We start from the raw sequence: 14,712 nt of genomic DNA, 5'->3' as shown, positions 1-14,712 counted from the left end.
GTTGCTCCCACGTAACGCCGCTACTGCGCGAGCTGCACTGGCTGCCTGTGGCCTTCCGAGTGCGCTTCAAGGTGTTGATTATCATCTTTAAAGCGCGCCATGGCATTGGACCTGGTTATATCCGAGACCGCCTTCTGCCACAGATTGCTTCCCACCGGCCGATACGCTCCCACAGAGAGGCCCTCATCAGGGTGCCGTCAGCCAGACAGTGTCGGCTGGCGACCCCCGGGGCAAGGGCCTTCTCTGTCGGAGCACCCACCCTCTGGAATGAGCTGCCCCCAGAGATCCGGGTCATTCCGGATCTCCCCTCCTTCCGCCGCGCCCTTAAGACCTGGTTGTTCCAGTGGGCAGGACTGGCCTAGGGGTATTTTAAATTGGTTTTAGCCAAATTTTAGTAGAAGCGGCCGATTATATATTTATTTTTAATGATTTTTTAAAACTTCTATTGTATTGTACTAAATTGTTTTTAACTGGCTGTAAGCCGCCCTGAGTCCTACGGGAGAAGGGCGGGGTATAAATTTAATAAAATGAAAAAAAAAATGAAAAAAAATACTTAATAACTAATGTGTTACTAACTAGTTAGAAGACCCTTTTTATTTCCCATAAAAAGTTTCTATGCTGCTTACGAAATTAATCATTTCAAGTACAGGTTTAAATTAATATTTCTTCTTTATTTCCCCAGAAAATTTAACATTTGAGTATAGATTCAAAAAATGCTGGGAAAAAAAGGTATTACTGAGGAGGGAATATATGCAACGGCCTATCTTCTTAATTTGTCAGTCTTTTGGGATTTGAGAGAGTTAAAGTAGGAAATGGGTATTTAATACTTATTTCCAGAAAAATCTGAACAAATAATTCTTGAAAAGGTCAGATACTATCTATCTGCTTGCTCAAATTTCCCTCTATAAATCAAAGATTTATTTGGCATAGTGTAATGGCTTGGCACTCCTGAAAGATAAGTTTTGCAACATTCTGACATTGGACTAGGAGGCAGTGAAATAAAGCTTTTGGGACATGTAAAATTGTACTCGCCATCATATAAGGACTGTTATCTATTTATACAACCTCTTGCAGCAAACATTAGAAGATGCATGGCTCACTGTGATCAGTAAATGCACACAAGTCATCAATAACATTGCACAGTTCTATATGAGAGCTAAAGTATATATTTACAGTAAATATAAGCCTCAGGTGAGATGGGCAGCAAACAAATTTAATAAATAAATAAAAATAAAGTTCTAATTCCATAGTATAAAAAAATAATAAAAAAGAAAAGACAGAGGGAAAAACAATGAATTAACTAAATACAGAACAAACAAAAATAATTACAGAAAGCAAAAATAACTTTCAGATAAAATCCAAGTTAGCTGCCCACACTCAGCCAGCTGGGACTTAAAAGTTCATTGAAATGCAACAGTCTTAACCTATTTATGGAATTGCATCAAAGGGGGGGCTGCCTGTACTTGGTGGTGAGGGGAGAGAGTACTCTGTAATTCTCATCTAGTTCCTATGATAAAGATTTCTGATAAGAGTAAAGAACCATTCAAGAAACCTCAGGTTTTTGCCATTTATAATATCAAAAGCCAATTTAAACTCTGCAGAGGGATTCTTTGTCCACGTCGTACATCTTTCAGTCAGATGGTATAAAATCAGGTCTTCTCTGTCTGTTCATCTGCAATGATTTCCTCATTATCCATCCAGTCCTTGAATTTATCACAAAGGTGCCTTCTACAAAGCTTTCCCAATTAGGCTTAAGAAACTAATGGAATAATAGTTAATTAGATCAAATGTGAACCCTTTCTTGTGAACAGGAACAATTACAATCATGTCAGTCTTCTGAAAACTATCCAGAGGATTTAGTAAATGTGAAGAAGGCAGCCAGAATTGGAATCCACTAGTCAGCATTATTCTTTATCATTTCTTCAGGAATACAATTTTCAGCCAATGGCTTTGCCACTCTTCAGCTGGCCTGTCAGCCTTTCACCTTCTGAGTTGTAATTGGAAAACATCTTGGGAACATCTCCTTTGGTGGTGAATTTCCAAGTCATGACACTGTTTAGACTAGCTATTGGGATTAATATCCATTGCTATGATGTGTGGTGAAGATATTACTTAAGCTGCATCATTGAAGTAGTTTGTGTAGTTGTACATGTCTTCCACCCCAAAATGATATCCCATTGTATGAAAGGAATAGGATCTATTCCTGTTTTGGTCCAGTTATTAGAAGAAAGTGAATTTCCATATTTCCTTTTACTAAAGGTTTGTCAGGCTTTTGGCAGCTGACTGAACTGAATGTATTTTTTTCCCCAGTTCTCAGAGTTCCCTTTAAAAGATGTATTAAGTTTGGAAGAGTAGCAGCACACATTTTCCAGCNATATATATATATATATATATATATATATATATCCTCACAAACACACATTCATATATGTGATGACAAACTCACAAATTTTATAAATACTTATGATTAATTATTTTGCAAAAACTGGTAATCTGGTTCACTGCATGTTTTAGACAAATTGCTTAAATGCAAGTCATTTGTTTCAACTATGCAGTGAAACAGTTGCTAGTCTTTGCAAAAGTAATGTATCATGGTAGAATAAACAGATTATGATAAAATGCTCCCTAGATGAAAGTACATACAAAATACTCTGGGATAGAACCAAGTTATTTATTTGTATAATTGCTTTAAAATGGGTAATCAAATTATGCGGACATGTGCTTATACTAACAGAATATGTAGTCTTCAGAATAACGTTATTGCATTTTATTGAGCAGAAAAAAAGAAAGATATATTAAACACTAGTAACATTCATTTATATTATATCATTTATTTATAACATTTATTTAAACTATTTATTTCCAAAAAATGCAATCAATAAAACAATATATTAACTCACATTTTCTGTGCAATGTATATTATGTAATTGAAAATAGCCTATGTGTAAGAAGTAGAATGTTTTAAATATAGGCACGATACAGTTATCAATAGAGTGATGTTATTTATTTATTTATTGTAATGGTACTGGGGTCAAAGGCTGACTTAATGACAGGCTGTAGGAGTAGTTGAAAACTTGTTTGGTGTAGTAATTAAAGGCACCAGATAGAAACCAGAAATCTGTGAATTCTACTCCTGCCTTAGATACAAAACTGGGTGACTTTGGGCCTGTAACTCTCAGCCCTAGAAAGAAAGCAATGGTCAGCCACTTCTAAAATCTTGCCAAGAGAGCTTTGAGGACCAATCCAGCTAGTCACTGGGAGTTAATACTGACTGGAAGGCCAAATGAAAAAGTAGCTTGTATTTGTATGTTGGTATGGGCTCAGGAGTTATTGATGCCAGAGAGAATGTTGGAGTTGCAAGTGGCAGAAATTGGACTGAGAGTTGAACATTGACTGGAATGGGAAGAATGCCTTTTTGGACTATGTGTGTCCAGCTGCATGTAGTATTACACTGCAGATGGTCAACTGTTAAAGCAGGGGTGTCAAACTGCCGACCCATGGGCCGGTTTCATCATACTGGAGCCACGCCCACCCCATTGCCGGCAATGGCAAAAAAGCTCCAATACATTGCGCGATGTCACGTGACATCGCGAGTTTGACATGCCTGTGTTAAAGACTCTTGCAGTAGGTTGCTCTCACTAGTAGAATTAAATATGGTTCTTGTCAGGATGGACGTGGTGTTTTATATATGGTCAGGTTCATTTTTCATCAGAAGAAAAAGTGGCCTGTGGCTGCTTTCCCTTTGGTATATTGGAGCCACTTGCACCCAGTTGGAGTGGGCCCAACCCTGTTGGTCTTTTGTAGACTATGAAGATCTAGCTTTTCTCTGGGGCATCAGGTCAGGGTGGTGATTGGAATGGCTTTAATACTGAACGATTCTGGGCTGGATCTTTTGGAGAGGCTGATTTTGTTTTAAAGGTACGTAAGCTGCTCAGAGTTGAAATTTGAGAGTTGGATTGCTATCTTAATGGAAATAAACAAATAAGCAAACAAGCTCTAGCAACATTTAGTCTGCAATCTGGAAATAATTTAAGTATCAGTCACTCAATGTATTGGCTTAATTCAGACTTAGTTGTTAGTAATTCAGATATTTTGCAGAATAAGGCATGGGGATTCATAGATAGAAAAGAAGGTAACATCAACCTATTTGATTCTCTTCTAGAAATTAAATGTATTTTTTGTCTGATATCTGTATATATTGATACATGGACGCTCTCTGAATGTAATACCACAATTCTAGTAAGGATCTGAATATCACAGTCAAAGTAGGGTTTGTTTTTGACATTGCCTGAATTTTGTTAAAATGAATAATTGAAATGAACAATATTTTTGCCACAGCATAGTGAGGATTGTTCAGATTTGTTAACTAAGAAAATGCTTGATTGTTGCATTTGCATTGCCTATTTATTTCTATTATGTTGATGTTATTATTATTCTCTGGCTGATATAATAAATTGATTTATTTCTAGCCTTTTCACCTACTTGTCCAGTTATACATCTTCCTGAAAGAATAGATTGCATCCCAGATCAAGTGGCAACAAAGGTAAGAAGTGCATTCAAGTGAAATAATAATAATAACTTAATGGTTAAGAATTATTAAATTATTAAATTTCCACCAATCTTAAACTGAGTACGGGTACTCCTCAATTTACAAAAGTTCATTTAGTGACCATTCAAAGTTACAATAGAACTGAAAAAAATCATTTATGATCATTTTTCACCCTTATGACTGTTGCAGCATCCCCATGGTCATGTGATCAAAATCCAGATGCTTGGCAACTTACATTTATGATAGTTGCAGCATCCCAGGGTCATGTGATCACCTTTTACAACCTTCTGACAAGCAAAGTCAATGGGAAAGCCAGATTCACTTAACAACGATGTGATTAACTGAACAACTGCAGTGATGCAGTAAACAACTATGGCAAGAAAGATCGCAAAACCCAACAACTGTGTCACTTAGCAAAACAAAATTGGGATCAATTACGGTCGTAAGTCGAGGACTACCTGTATAACTGTAGATTACCTCCAAATAATAATTGGACAGCAAAATAGAAGAGAAAGAGATGGAGAAAATCAGAAAATAGAAAGGCCTGCAAAGAGAAGTCAAATGACTAAGCTAAAAGAAACCATAGGTAGTACCAATAGTAGTAGGTGCCTTGGGTGCAATCCCGAAACATCTGAAACATCATTTGAACACCATCATGATTGACAAAAAAAATCCATCCATCAATTGCAAAAGGCAATTTTATTTGGATCTGTATTGATACTTTAATACCATCCAAGAACAATATCTGCTTATGCCAGGTCCTTGAGAAGAATTCAATAGATGTATAGAAATGCCAAACTTCTGGCTAATAAGAGCTTCTTTTTAGACAAGAGTTGCTGAAAATATAAATTTAAGAAGTTTGGAGTGATATTTTTTATAAAGGAAAATTTGCTCCCTTTCCTTCCCTTTCCTCTCTTTCCTCCTATATAAAGCAATCCTAAGAAAATACTGTAGTTTCAAAGAGTACAAAGTGGTTAAGAAAGGGGGAAAATCCATGACTAATCTTGAGATAAATTTTGTGCTATTGTTCAAGGCAGAGTAAAAGTTTTATGTGTATATTGTTCATTGATATCATTTTGGTTAATGAAAAATATTTATTTCCCACACTGGTGAAGATTACATTTTTAAGGGGAATATTTGCAAAGGGTTGGAATAGTCAATGGAATTGATCATGCTAATTGAAAAAAGCTTGGCAGCCCTACTTATTTCTTTATGCATGCATGCAATCACTTCTAAAGGCTCAGGAAGGTTTACAAATGTCATGTTGTTTAAACCATAGCATGCGTCATGATTTAGTAAGCTAACAGACTGAGTTATTTGTTGGCACTCAAGTAGAGCATTCATGTAGCTTTTTGTGCCTTCACCAATATGCCTCCCCATTCTTCCCAAGTTAATAAGCTTATGCAGAGGAGTTTGAAATGTTGTAGGAGAATTTTAAGAAAAATTAGAAGAAAACAGAAAAAAAAATGTGTGGCAACAGAGGGAAAGAGGCAGCAGGAAAGAAAAGTTGAAGAAGAAATCATTGTCATTGCCAGTATTGTCAACATTTTGTAGGTGGAAAAAGTTGGAACTGCTATCTTATGGGCCACTACAAAAATGCTTTAGGATTGCATGGAGAGGAAGGGTGTTTGGGTAAACCCCAACAATTATCAGAGATGGGGAAGCCAATTATACACAATTTTCTTCATGAATACCCTGATGCAGTTTAATAAAGACTGAACGCAAATGAAGGCAAATATATGTGTCCCAAGGTAATGTTGCAAGATCCAATCTAGGTCAGTTACCAGGACCAGAGATTTAGTCTTCTGAGCTTTTGAACTCGTGCTGGACCCCATCCTCAGAAAACTTCTCTCTACCAGAATAGCTTTGGGCTATTCTGTGCTTTATATTTATATGGTGCCTTCCTTATGTGGTTGATTGATGTGTTGATGGCCGATGATTGGCTGTTGTTTCCTTGTGCTATTGTTTCCTGTGCTTCCAAATCCTTGGCACCTAAGTACTTGATAAGCTGGTGGTAAATCAGCACTCCTGTTGACCAACAAAAGGCTTGTTTCTCAGGCTTCAAACATTTCCTTGGCTATCTTTGTACCTACACTGCCAACAATCTTAGTAGCTGCGAAATTAAATGTATGACCTTGTTCATTGCAGTCTGAGGCTACCAATTAGTTTGTGTCTCCTTGTTTGACTGCTCAGACTTTGAACTCAATTTTTTACTTATTATTATATGCTACTTATTAAATAGGCAGAAGGGAATCTTCCTCTATGTAGCTGTAAAAGAAATTATTTACTTGTTTCAGTAAGCCATCGCTAAGGTTAACAGCAGCTTGTCAGCTCTTGATCACGCAAGTTTATTTAAGCAAAAGTTTCAGAATCCTTCATGGCCTTTAATACATTGGAAGAACCTGTGGTGGAGGAAATTAGTTTATCGTGATATTGAAATGCAGCCAGTGATACAGAACTTTGGATCAATAGACTGCATGACAAAAATCTTATTTTGAAGTCATTACTTTCTTTTCATTAAAAACAAGTTGTTTCATTAAAAGAAGTCAAGAACGTAAGTTTAACTCTCATGTCAGCTTCAGCACTATATAATTTAATACTTATACATAAATACCTGAATAGAATAGTTTTCACATACCAGGAAATAACCAGTTTGTATAGTTTAAGCCACTAGAAAGCCATTGAGTTCACTAAGCTAGAGTAGTCTTGTTCGGTAATGATACTCTCACAGAAGGTGCCTGTAAGGATTAGATGATAATACATGCTGTTGGTTTTTAGAAGGTTCCCTATATATTCAAAGTTGTCTTTTTTAATCCTGTAATTATTAGAAGAGGAAAAGCTTTTTCCATATGTAAGAGATGAATCTAGTAGGCAGAAACCAACAGTGCATAGTCCACATGGAAATATTGTATTTAAAAGCACCTGCCAATCTTAACACAGAGAAACAGCCCAATGACTGTTGGTTCAAAAGGATATAAGAGTAGGATAAGAGGATTCTTGGGTTCCCAGAACACAAAAAGTACATCTGTCTGTTTGTCCATCCATCTATTATCTCTCTCTCTCTCTTTTATCATCTGTCTGTCTGTCTGTCTGTCTGTCTGTCTGTCTGTCTGTCTGTCTGTCTATCTATCTATCTATCATCTATCTAATATCTGATATCAAGTAACTTGCAATATTGACCAGTGGAGATTTTACTGTTGCCAGGATTTAATTTCTGGAGAGGAAATATTTATAGATGTTCCTGGCCTCAGCCTGTGGTTCCAGTGATGGTAGGAGCATTTGGGGCTGTGACTCCTAAGCTGGGACAATGGTTCCAACAGATCTGAGGGACAATATCAGAGTTCTCTGTCCAGAAGAGTGCAATGCTAGGAACAGCCAAGATACTGTGTGGAAATCTCAAACTCCCAGGCCTGAGATTGGGAAAGATACATACCACCTGTAGGTTGAAAAGATAACTTTTTAATAATAGTGATGACAGTTATTATTTAATGTGGTAATTTGGAACACCAAAAGATTTGTTCATAAAAATGTTAGCACCTGTTTTTTCCCCATGAAGTGGCCTTCCCTTTCGAAAATGAAATACTTTTCATAACCACTTCCTACACACTTTTTTTTCTTTTGAGAAATTGGGTAGCGTATGTATATGTATGGGGGGGAGACCATTTGCTGCTTAGGCAACTGGCTTGATACTCTGATTCAGTCAAATGTGTCAAAAGAGAATGGGGAAGTGTATTCAGTTGCTAATTTGATTGTGTATCATAGTCCACATTTAGTCATGCCTAACTGCATGTGATTCCTCTTGGACTATATTTGACACTGAAACTCCAAGTAGAGAATAGTAAACTAGTATTTCCTTATAACTCCTTTTTTATGCTTTTCAAGAGAAGACATGGGAAAATTTTCCTTGTTAATCAGAGGTTCACATTATTAATTCAGAATTGTGATCCTGCAGTGTTGTTTTGTTAACTATGGGAATCAAGTGATGGGGATTGGGATTGTTCAAGGTAAAACATTATTTCTTTAAAAACAAAACAAAAATAAGCAATCACAAAGTCTATATAGAGCAGGGGCCTCCAAATTTGGGAACTTTAAGACTTGCGGCCTTCAATGCCTAGAATTCCTCAGCCAGACAATTTTAACAAGCATCAAAAAGCTAAATAAGATTAGGCCTTGTTAGGACCTGGATGGGAGACCAACAGGACTAATATACAGAAGGGCAGTCTGGGAAATAAAAAAAAATCCTGCAAAAAGTAAAAGATAAAGCCCTGTAACCAAAAAATTGAATGGACAATGTAGTGGGAACAGTTGAATTCAACTTTAAAATGTAGGTTCTTTTTTTCTTTCTTTTAAGAGCAAATTATGGGAGCACTAACAATATACAGGTTATTTTTTACAGGTTTTTTTCCCCTTAAATCCCATTAAGTAAAAAAACAAACAAAACTTTTCCTAAAATTAGAAATAGCATAATTTAATAAATATGTGCATGTTAACTGAGGAACATATTATAATTAATAAGCATATTTACAATTGAGAGAGTAGTTTTGAAGTTAGTCATGGAAAAGTTAATGTCATGTATTTAATAAAGCTACACAGGAATTTAGCTCCAAAATATTTTTTTTTTCCTTCTAATCTATAATTATTTTGTGATAAGAAATCAACTTTTCAGTGAAGAAACATTTATATTAGTGATTAAGAACTTTTATTTAAATTCATTGTTTGTAATGTCATATAAGAGGAATCACGTAGATTCTGGGATAACATCCAAATGATGGCTGGTACTTGATTCTTGATTAATACACCACCCTCTTTAAAGATCAGTTACGAAAAAAGAGATTAGTGAATAAAAGGAATGAGTGAAGACTTTGAATGTATTGCCAAATGCATTTTAGCAAAAACTTTTGCAGTCAATAATTTGTCTGTGTGAGTATGTGTGTGTGTGTATCATTCTTGTGTGGGAAGGCTGAGTACATAAATATATATAAATGTAAATTCCAGAGGGATAAGAATTGGCTCCTGTAACTTAGAAAACAGAGATATTATTTTTTTAAAATACCATCAATGTCTTTCTATTTCTGCTTAGTGATGAATGGAACCAGCTGAATTTACTTCAGAATTAATCCAGACCCAAAGTAATCCCTTAAATGTATGAAGAATGATTAGTATGAAAGAAGATGTTCTGATATAATGGAAAAATGATATAGCATTCTGAGCTTCTTTCTCTTCTAAAATACTTAATAACTAATGTGTTACTAACTAGTTAGAAGACCCTTTTTATTTCCCATAAAAAGTCTCTATGCTGCTTATGAAATTAATCATTTCAAGTACAGGTTTAAATTAATATTTCTTCTTTATTTCCCCAGCAAATTTAACATTTGAGTATAGATTCAAAAAATGCTGGAAAAAAAGTGTTACTGAGGAGGGAATATATGCAACGGTGGCCTTTCTTCTTAATTTGTCAGTCCTTTGGGATTTGAGAGAGTTAAAGTAGGAACTGGGTATTTAATACTTATTTCCAGAAAAATCTGAACGAATAATTCTTGAAAAGGTCAGATACTATCTATCTGCTTGCTCAAATTTCCCTCTATAAATCAAAGATTTATTTGGCATAGTGTAATGGCTTGGCACTCCTGAAAGATAAGTTTTGCAACATTCTGACATTGGACTAGGAGGCAGTGAAATAAAGCTTTTGGGACATGTAAAGTTGTACTCGTCATCATATAAGGACTGTTATCTATTTATACAACCCCTTGCAGCAAACACTAGAAGATGCATGGCTCACTGTGATCAGTAAATGCACACAAGTCATCAATAACATTGCACAGTTCTATATGAGAGCTAAAGTATATATTTACAGTAAATATAAGCCTCAGGTGAGATGGGCAGCAAACAAATTTAATAAATAAATAAAAATAAAGTTCTAATTCCATAGCATAAAAAAATAATAAAAAAGAAAAGACAGAGGGAAAAACAATGAATTAACTAAATACAGAACAAACAAAAATAATTACAGAAAGTAAAAATAACTCTCAGATAAAATCCAAGTTAGCTGCCCACACTCAGCCAGCTGGGACTTAAAGTTCATTGAAATGCAACAGTCTTAACCTATTTATGGAATTGCATCAAAGGGGGGGCTGCCTGTACTTGGTGGTGAGGGGAGAGAGTACTCTGTAATTCTCATCTAGTTCCTATGATAAAGATTTCTGATAAGAGTAAAGAACCACTCAAGAAACCTCAGGTTTTTGCCATTTATAATATCAAAAGCCAATTTAAACTCTGCAGAGGGATTCTTTGTCCACGTTGTACATCTTTCAGTCAGATGGTATAAAATCAGGTCTTCTCTGTCTGTTCATCTGCAATGATTTCCTCATTATCCATCCAGTCCTTGAATTTATCACAAAGGTGCCTTCTACAAAGCTTTCCCAATTAGGCTTAAGAAACTAATGGAATAATAGTTAATTAGATCAAATGTGAGCCCTTTCTTGTGAACAGGAACAATTACAATCATGTCAGTCTTCTGAAAACTATCCAGAGTATTTAGTAAATGTGAAGAAGGCAGCCAGAATTGGAATCCACTAGTCAGCATTATTCTTTATCATTTCTTCAGGAGTACAATTTTCAGCCAACGGCTTTGCCACTCTTCAGCTGGCCTGTCAGCCTTTCACCTTCTGAGCTGTAATTGGAAAACATCTTGGGAACATCTCCTTTGGTGGTGAATTTCCAAGTCATGACACTGTTTAGACTAGCTATTGGGATTAATATCTATTGCTATGATGTGTGGTGAAGATATTACTTAAGCTGCATCATTGAAGTAGTTTGTGTAGTTGTACACGTCTTACGCCCCAAAATGATATGGGTAACATACTTTCCTTATCCTAGATAAGGACAAAACCAGGTCAATAATCTTCTTTCACTTAAAGGTATAAAGGAAAATGATTTCCAAACAGTCCGAAAACCGTCGACTGACTTGACTTACATAAAAAAAGGGGTCAAGAGTCTCAAGGGAAATTTTCTACATAATTCAAACCTTCTCATCGTCGTGTGTAAAAGGTCGAAGTGAATTAATTTTAAATTTAGAATTAATCCCAAAGTATATTAAGACAGAGACTTTCCGAGTCATTTTTCCACACCCTAAGTAGGAAAGGAAGTTCTTTTTACTGATAACAGATAGGTTAGCTACTATTGCTTATGTAACAGTTGCTTGAATGTTTGTAAGTCTGAAAACCAACTCTTACTGGTAATTTGGACCACCTATAAGTATAAATATGTTTGCAAAATAAATCCAATATATGAAAACTATAAATCCACTTAAAAAGTCAGTGATAGTTGATTTCAAACTGTGCAGCTTGCTTGTCATTAATGATTACATACATGCTATTGTCCAAAAATTAATATGGAGTTTATTTTGATGGTCACTTCTGATTTCCTTTTACTGCTGATGATACAGGATCTGTGTGTACTCCGTGGCTGTTGCTGGGATCCTCAGAATGAAACACATGTACCTTGGTGCTACTTTTCAAAAAACCATGGGTACCAAGTTCAAGGAAGCATATCAGATACAAATTCAGGTAAGCAAAAGAAGCCTAATCTCCAGACTGATTAAATATTTACAGGCACAAAACATGCCCAGATCATGAAAATAAGGCAATGAATATAAAATGTAATATAAAAATATTTTCAGCATATGGGTAAACTTAATGCTTAATCTCTTTCTTACTATTAATCTTAAAATTGGATAGATCAAGTATCTTTTTCATGTCTGCACCAATTAATATGGGAAAGAGAAACAGCCATTCCTAAATTCTTAAACTTTCTGAGTTAGGAGGCTAAGTTAGCATGTTTGTTAAAAACCTTTTGCTAGTTAATAAGAAGTTGGGGTTTGTAGTTATTTTAGCTAGGAGGTAGAGTTAAAATTGAGGATTTGTTTTCTACTATTTTTGTCACTTCTAAATATAAAATGAATAGATATCAAAAATAAATTATTTTCCCAGTATTTTATTATGCATTGTTTGTTTACTATGACTACCATAAAGAAATAAATAAAACTAATTGTTAATTGAGCGCCATAAAAATGGGATATTAATGATTCATATGGATCTGAAAATCCACAAGTTGTAACAGAACTAGGAAAGTATCTGAGAATGTTTCCAGGACTTAAGAAGATCTTCCTTTTGCTTCATGTACAGATCCAATGTTTTTTAGAACCCTACAGATTAAGCAAAAAAAATGGAGAAAGGCAGTGTAGAGGCTTCCAAAATGAAATGAATCAACTAAAAGGGCTGCATAATACAGAGACAGGTTCAAAGCCTGTTTTGCTCTATAATTCATTGGCTGATTTTGTCATAGAGGTTCACCCTATTCAACTTCCTTTATTTGATTGTTACGTAAAAAAAAAGAAGCTGGTTTGAAAAATGCTTCAGATATGTTGAACACAGATTTAATCTATGGGTCAAAGTGGACAGAACGGTTTATCAGTAAACTGCATGCCCTATTCTTTTACTTTCCTTTGTCCTGGAAGAGGAATACTTAGTAGACCACAGATTACTACTGTTATTGTCAATACTGGAAGTAACAGCCTTTCTTCCTTCCGTCCCTTCTTAGGATTTGAAGCTACTCTAGTAAGACTACCTTCTCCATCCCTGTTTGGAAGTGATATTGAAAAGGTTCGCCTCACCGCAGAATACCAAACAGCAAACCGATTTCATTTTAAGGTTAGAATGTTTTTTTAAAATGAAATACGTTCAACCAGAAAATCATGGAATGTGAGTGGGTAGCAACTAAACCTATTAGGACTCCCTAATAGGGAATGAAGAGATGAATGAATGACAAGCTGATGCCATAATGTATCATTGGGCTAAATATCACTGTGCAGAAATTGCAGGCAAATGTCCTATTTTCAGTCTGTACAATGTCATCATTTTTTCTAGATATTCTAGATCTGGATTGTAAAACTCCAGCTGTCTATTAGATAACAGCAAAGAGATATAGAAAGCACTAAATCTTTGCTAGCATATGGTAAACATCTGGAATTTTGCAGCTCAGATCTATTCTGTATCTTCAAAGATAAACATAAAATATTTGAAAGGGTGTGTTGTCCAATTGTAGAATATTGTATTTAAAACAAAACCAATCTTAAGATTTATCATCTTAAAGTAAAATGTTCTGCATCTTAAGGCAAATTAGTATAAGCATACAATGTCCTATTTCATATTTATTTAGGAATAAGCTACTTAAAATATATATTGAAAGGTACTTTCTACGAAAATATATTCCAGGAAAAACTGCCTTAAGTTCATCATTCTCATGTTAGTTCATAGCCAATATGAAATTTTTCAGGACATTTCAGATATTCACTGAGAAACCCATCTGTCTGGTTTGCCAGATTTAATTCTATTAGTAAAAAGCAGGTATGAAGCCTTTATAAACTTTTGAATTGAATGCCTGTGATGATGTAGCAATAGCAATAGCAATAGCACTTAGACTTATATAATGCCCCATAGTGCTTTATAGCATCTCTGGGCGGTTTACAATGTCAACATTTTTCCCTAAACAATCTGGGTCCTCATTTTACCAACCTTGGAAGGATGAAAGGCTGAGTCAACCTTGACCTCTGTCAGGATCGAACTCCTGGCTGTGGGCATAGTTTGCCTGCAATACTGCATTCTAACCCCTGCACCATTGGGGCTCAGTGTAGGATTTGGTACATAGAAAATGAAGTATTTCAAACATGGTCCGCAATTCTGAAAACTGTTTTTAACATACTTTAAAGGTTATTGAAAGTCATTGCTTTGAATTTCTGATAACAGGATGATGAAACAACTAAAAAGATGGTTTTGATTTTTGGGAACAGAGAATGCTTAGTCAGTCTAGAAATCTGCAACTGGAGATTTCTCTAAGAAATACCATCTTTTACAGTACAAGAGACTGTAGAGATCAGAGCACAAATACATTGAAACACAACTTTTGGTATCAGAACCCAAAGCTTAAAGGGGTGGTGTTACAAGTCCTCTTTATGGTGTTACACAAATCATATTTTATTTGATTGGTTACAATAGTGTATTTGGACCAAAAATATAAGTGGGTTGGGGTTTGATGTTGGATCCTTATTTTTTTATTACAAGACTAATATAATTGCATTTATTAAATCTGACCCAGGTTTCACCAGT

Source organism: Protobothrops mucrosquamatus, unplaced genomic scaffold, assembly GCF_001527695.2.
Source record: "Protobothrops mucrosquamatus isolate PMUCROS unplaced genomic scaffold, P.Mucros_1.0 scaffold1458, whole genome shotgun sequence".
Lineage (NCBI taxonomy): Eukaryota > Metazoa > Chordata > Lepidosauria > Squamata > Viperidae > Protobothrops > Protobothrops mucrosquamatus.
This window is presented reverse-complemented; position numbering follows the sequence as displayed.